Raw genomic sequence first — 6,529 nt, 5'->3', positions numbered from 1 at the left:
TTATTCTTAATAAATTCAAAATATGCTTATATTTTATGGAGAATTCGAATCCCAATTTTCAAATGATTTCTCCTTTTTCTTGGAGTCAGTCTATTGCTTTGATTCCAGATGAATCCAGGTGTGTGGTGGGGTTTTCCGCTGCCTGCCTATCTGCACACAGGGGCCCACGGTGCTAGAAGAGGTCTGTCAGGGAGGTTCACATAGGTCAGTATTAATAAAGAGCGGGAGCAAAGGGCCTAATCAACTGGGAGACTGAGCCCAATATTGGGCCTCCTTCACTAGGAAGCTACAGCTCCCCACACTCCCCAGGGACAACCAGTCCATTCCCCACAGATTACTGGGCCTGTGCCCACTAAAAACCAGATGGCACAGGGGGAGGTGCATCCACTTTGAGGCATGCGACCATGAAGGGGAATATCTGGTCTATGAAAAGGATCAAATTAAATGAGGCGCACAGGGGACCCAGTGCCAGCCCAGAAATTTAGAAAGTTGACTGCTTAATTTGAAAGGGCACCTGGTCCTTCCCAAGCCTAAGATAATATAAACCCAAGCTTAACAAAGATATCATTCTCTCTCTCTCTCTCTCTCTCTCTCTGTCTTCTCTCTCTCTCTCCTCTCTCTCTCTCTCTCTCTCTCTCTCTCTCTCTCTCTCTCCTCTCTCTCTCTCTCTCTCTCTCTCCTCTCTCCTCTCTCTCTCTCTCTCTCTCTCTCTCTCTCTCTCTCTCTCTCTCTCTCCTCTCTCTCTCTCTCTCTCTCTCTCTCTCTCTCTCTCTCTCTCTCTCTCTCTCTGCAACATGTTCTCTATGTGTTTGCATGCTCTCCCTCAGAGCAGCCATGTGGCCCTAGCAACTGCCTGGGGCCATGGGAGACCACGCAGGTTTTAAGTGCCAACCCCGGGCACAGCACCAGCCAGCGCACAGCCAGGAATAGAAGCTAAGCTGGGATGGGGACAGAGACGTGGCCTGAAACAATGGGCAAAGGTCTGGACACTGACACTGTTTCTGGGCCCGATGAAGACAAGGCTGGACAGATAGAGATGACTCAGCAAAGCTGAGCCCAGGACAGTGCTTTGAGTCTGCCACCACGTCAGCAAATCTTACCACTGAGCCCAACCTTCGTATGCGAGTGCCTGGAATGCTTTCCTGTGCCTCCATGAAAGGGCTTCATTCCCACCGACAACATCACCATTGGCTTACAGTCAGGACCTCTCAAGCTCAGATGTGAAAAGGGAAAAGTTAAGGTCCCTAGGCATCCTCTCCCACCTGGCAAGTTTCCACTAGTGCGTCGGGGGTAGAAACAGATTTAGAATTGGAGGTGGGGGTAGCAGGAGCTTCAGCTCAGTGCTAAGGGACTCGGTTTCTGTAGTTCTCGGGGCCCTGACAAGGCTATTGTTGGGAGCAGGCACACCCCTGCCCCGGTATTTGATTTTAATGGACGTCTCTCCACCGAGACAATTGTAAGTAGGTGGACAAAACCCTCAGCTCTCTCATTGGGGGCCCTCACTGCTGGCTTTTACCCCCCAGAAGCTCTCACTACATAAACTACAGCCTTCTTTCCTCTGTTCTCTAAAACATTCTTATCTTTCCTACAAATGAGTTTGCATTTTTGGAGATCTGCTTTTTCTCTAAGTCCTCCAGGTAAACGTTATTTTCCTGGAGCTGCGGAGTCATTCCATGGAAGCTTCCTTTTTAATGTTGCTCAAACAAGGGAGAACTGTCCCAGGCCTGGCATCTGCTGACAGCTTAGTGTGTGACTGCACTGGGTCACCGCCCCCCCCCCTTTCCCGCTGCCCTCCATCCACCACCCCCACAGGCCTGGGAGCTCATCACAGAGCCCTCAGGGCCATGTTCCCCTCAGAGCGGTGACTCATGGGGCACTGGCTCCCCGTCTCTGTAAGGCGATGCTGTCCTGACTGCCAGGTCCCATGGCTGGGGTCAGAGGCAGTTTGCCAACCTTTTAGGCTTCTGTGGTGAATAGAATCTGCACATCGCATCATGTACCTGGCTTAATTTTTCTCTTTCCGCTTTCTCTCCTGCTACAGTTACAGAGCACTTACTATTATACCATGCTAGAGGTTTCATACACATTATTCCATTTAATCCTCATGGCAACTCGATAAGTGCTGTTGTTATCACCTCATTTTACAGGTGGGAAAACTGAGCTGAGAGGTTGAGTGACAGCAAAGGCCACACAGCTTGGGCTTGGGATACAGAATCGGGCTTTCTCACCCTCGGTTTCCAGGCAGTCTGTGTACCTTCAGGGGCATTTAAGAGAGGTGGTGGGCCGAAACTAGTTTGGCTCAGTGGATAGAGCGTGGGCCTGCAGACTAAGGGTTCGATTCCGGTCAAGGGCACGTAACTTGGTTGCGGGCTCTTCCCCAGTCGGAGGTGTGCAGGAGGTGGCTGATGGATGTTTCTCTCTCATAGATGTTTCTGACTCTCTATCTCTCTTCCTTCCTCTCTGTAAAAAATCAATAAAATATATTTTAGAAAGAGAGAGAGAGAGAGAGAGAGAGAGAGAGAGAGAGAGAGAGAGAGAGATGGTGGGTATGGCCTGTCCTCCCCCAGATTGACCAGGAAACCTCAGCATCAGCGTCTGGTTACGTCTGTGCCAGTCTTAGTTAGCCACCTGGTCTCAGGCCCCCCATTTCTGTTTCTTTTGTCATTTCTTTCTTTCTGTCATTTTTCTTCAGGCTGTGGTTGGTTTGTCTCCAACTCTGCAGCAAGGAGCAGGCTGCTAATTCACACATCATCTCACATGTTTTGCTAATGGATCAAACTCAACCTGTCCCAGTCTAAATTCACTCCTCCCTCCTCCACTCCGGCACCCTGCATCCATCTCCTGAGCCCTGCAGAGACTCCTCCCAGGTCCACAGACCAGAAATCATGCTCCTTCCTCTCCATCCTCCTCAACCAGCTCAGTGTCTCTGCACGTGGTTCCATCTCCCCGTCCCCTATCTCCACCTGCCTTCTTCCCACTCCTCTGCCATCGGCCTGGACTAGCCTCCTGGACTGTTTTCCTCTTCCCTCACTGATACACCCTTCATCTGCCACTACCGGCTGTCAAACCACATCATCCACCACTACCAACTGTGCTTCTACCACATCATCCCGTGGTAGAAGGCTTACTCAGCGGGCCACCAGGGCAGATGTCCAGGCCTCTCCCTGACCACCATTTCATCTCCCACTCCACCTCCCCACCATCTCTGCAGCCCGGCAGTGCCTGACCTCTCACTCACCATTTCCTGGCCAGGATGCTAGCCTTTGGGAAAGCTGTTACCTCATTTGGGAATGTTTTTCCCCAAAATGAATCTGCTTATCAACATTCAGAGCCCAGATACAATGTCACTCCTCTGTGGGGCTCCTGGGAGCCACTCCTCCCTGTCACGTGAGGCCTGGCACCTGGAAACTCCAGCTGAATGATCCTGGCTTGCAACACAGAGCTCCAGGGAGCCGTCCTCTCATTCTGCTTTGCAGGCCGCCCTGCCCTCTAACCCATCTTTGTGTCAGAGCTGGGACAGGCCCCAAAACATGGAGGACATGCAACACTGGGAGAGGACATGCCCACAAGGACCTTCAGCCCCTTCCAGGAGTGTCTTCACCCTGTTCGTTGTCTCAGGACCAGCAGGAGCCACACATTAAACTAATGGCTGTGAAAAGGGTATCACATCCCACACAGCTAATGACATCACAGTGACTACATATAAATAATAGCCACACATCACAATCATTAAAAATAATGATAATTAAAATGAAAAAGATTGACTTCTGGTTTCTAATAGCATTGTATTAATAACCACTATCATAGCCGAAACCAGTTTGGCTCAGTGGTAGAGCGTCGGTCTGCGGACTGAAGGGTCCCAGGTTCGATTCCGGTCAAGGGCATGTACATTGGTCGTGGGCATATCCCCAGTAAGGGGTGTGCAAGAGGCAGCTGGTCAATGTTTCTCTCTCATCGATGTTTCTAGCTTTCTATCCCTCTCTCTTCCTCTCTGTAAAAACTCAATAAAATATTTATTTTTTTTTAATAACCACCATCATGAGAAATGTTCTTTGAGAAGAGGTTGGTTTTTCTCCAGTGCTGACTGCCCCAGAGTGGGGACAGGGGACAGAACAAAGAAAGTGGGTAATAGAGAGGCATGATTATCTGTGTAAAAAGACAAGAGAGACCTGCAGTATCGAGACAGGATACATTCTGCCACCTTCCCACTCCACTCCTCTCTCCCCTCCGGCTGTCTCAGGGAAAGCACAACCGCAGCAGCGGTAACTAGCACAGAACACCGGTGAGCCGGCTCACATTCAATGTCCCTCTCCAGCCCACAAACTAGAGTGGGAACTGAGGCCATTCCTGGGTGACCCCAAATCCTATCCTCCTTTTTCCCTTATGAGCCATTTGTCAGGGAGACCCCACTGGTAGCGTGAAGGGATGAGGTAGCAAGTCACAAAAGCAGATGGAGCAATGACCCAAGTTGATGTTTTACCTCAGAAAAATTGTTTCAAGTAAATTCAAAACACAGTGATGAAATTATTTATCTCTACTGGAATATATCTTAAGGCCAAAAATAATACCAAGAAATTAAACAGGAGTCATATTAGTGGTGCTATTGATATTATTCCTATTTTTAAACTACACACACACACAGGTACCCACCGTGTGATTAGGATTCAAGAACTTTTATTATAAAAGTAAAGAAAATTAAAATAAAATAATACGTTAAATAAAATTCCTATAATCTTACGTTCAACTTAGAAATATAAGTAATAAAATAATAATGGATTTTTCTTTTCCAAATAAAAAGAAATCTGTATTTCCTAGATCCATGGAAATATGTACTTCCATCCAAAAATATCTAGAAGCAATGAAAGCCAAGTATTAATACTCATCACTGGTATGCTAACTTTAATATCCAGTTCTTAGCAGAAGATGTGAAATAATTCTAGACTATCTTATTATACCACAAAACAAGAAAGCTAACCAAAACTACCAAAGAAATGTCAAAAGTTCCTAAGAACCAACATGAAAGAATTTTCACTGGCCAAGGACAGGACAATGTAAGCATCAAAAAGAACAATGCACTGAAACCAGTTTGGCTCAGTCAATAGAGCGTCGGCCTGAGGACTGAAGGGTCCCTGGTTGGATTCCGGTTAAGGGCATGTACCTTGGTTGTGGGCACATCTCCGGTGGCAGGTGTGCAGGAGGCAGCTGATAGATGTTTCTCTCTCATCGATATTTCTAACTCTCTATCCCTCTGAAAAAATCAATAAAACATATTTTTTAAAGTGTTGCTCAGTGGTTAGAGCATTGGCCTATAGACTCAAGGGTGCTAGGTTTGATTCCTGTCAAGAGTACATGCCTGTGTTGTGGGCTTGATCCCCAGTGGGGAGCATGCAGGAGGCAACCAACCAATGTTTCTATCTCTCCCTTCCTCTAAAATCAAGAAAATTATAAACAATTTTTTTAAAAAGCAATGCTTACAATGAATTAAACTATATCAAAGAAGTTAAAATAGATGAATCTATAATGATAACTGCATTGGTTATGTTGGAAGTTGCTAGAACACCAAATTAGTATTATTCTGAAAACTGGTACATAATTGAAAGAATGGCATTTATCTGGACTTTCCTGTACAACCTGTCTTTTGGGGAGACCAACTTATTGATGACCTAAAATTCTTATTTATAGAACTAGAGGCCCCGTGCACGAAATTTGTGCATGAGGGGAGGGGTCCCCTCAGCCCAGCCTGCACCCTCTCCAATCCAGGACCCCTCGGGCCTAAACCGTCAGTCAGACATCCTTTTCACAATCCTAGACCGCTGGATCCTAATCGCTCACCTGCCTGCCTGCCTGGTTGCCCCTAACTGCCCACCCCCCTGCTGTCCTGGTCACCCCTGCTTCCCCTGCCAGCCTGGTCACCCCATGCAGCCTGCTTGTTCAGTCATTTGGTCATCCCTCACTAACCCCTCTGCTGGCCTGGTTGTAGACAGCCATCTTGTGAGGACATAATGGTCAATCTGCCTATTACCTCTTTATTATATAGGATAATTCCAACCAATAAATACAGACAGAGTTGTTGTGCTAGAATACCATTTTGCAGCCCTAATAAAATAGTAACCTTAACAATGATCAATAGCTTCCAAATCCATTGGGTAAAAAGTTGACAAGCAATGTCTTACTGTGCTCGCTTCGGCAGCATATACTAAAATTGGAATGATGCAGAGAAGATTAGCATGGCCCCTGTGCAAGGATGACACACAAATTCGTGCAGCGTTCCATATTTAAAAAAAAAAAAAAAAAAAAAAAAATGACTTATTGAATGGTTTGAACTGACATCACCTGAGCTCATGGATGCATCTTCTGATTCCAAAAGGAAAGACTCCAGCCTTCCATGCTCCTGGTGGATGCAACAGAAACTATGGCACCAACTGGTGAATAGTTTTGTGAAAAAAAAAATCAATTTTAATCAAGCCTTTAAATCTTATTACCAACTTACACAAAATATAATAGAGAAACAACATCACAGAGTCAGCAA

At 46.6% G+C, this 6,529-nt stretch overlaps 1 non-coding gene across 1 annotated transcript; it reads left to right on the top strand.

Moving 5' to 3' along the window:
* Positions 1–6,176: 6,176 nt before the first annotated feature.
* On the top strand, positions 6,177–6,279 carry LOC118732196. Its single transcript, XR_004992079.1, has one exon. It is a non-coding gene; the product is annotated as a U6 spliceosomal RNA (small nuclear RNA).
* The last annotated feature ends 250 nt before the right edge of the window (positions 6,280–6,529 follow it).

Source organism: Pipistrellus kuhlii, unplaced genomic scaffold, assembly GCF_014108245.1.
Source record: "Pipistrellus kuhlii isolate mPipKuh1 unplaced genomic scaffold, mPipKuh1.p scaffold_m20_p_35, whole genome shotgun sequence".
In the NCBI taxonomy this organism is placed as follows: Eukaryota; Metazoa; Chordata; class Mammalia; order Chiroptera; family Vespertilionidae; genus Pipistrellus; species Pipistrellus kuhlii.
This window is presented reverse-complemented; position numbering and strand designations above follow the sequence as displayed.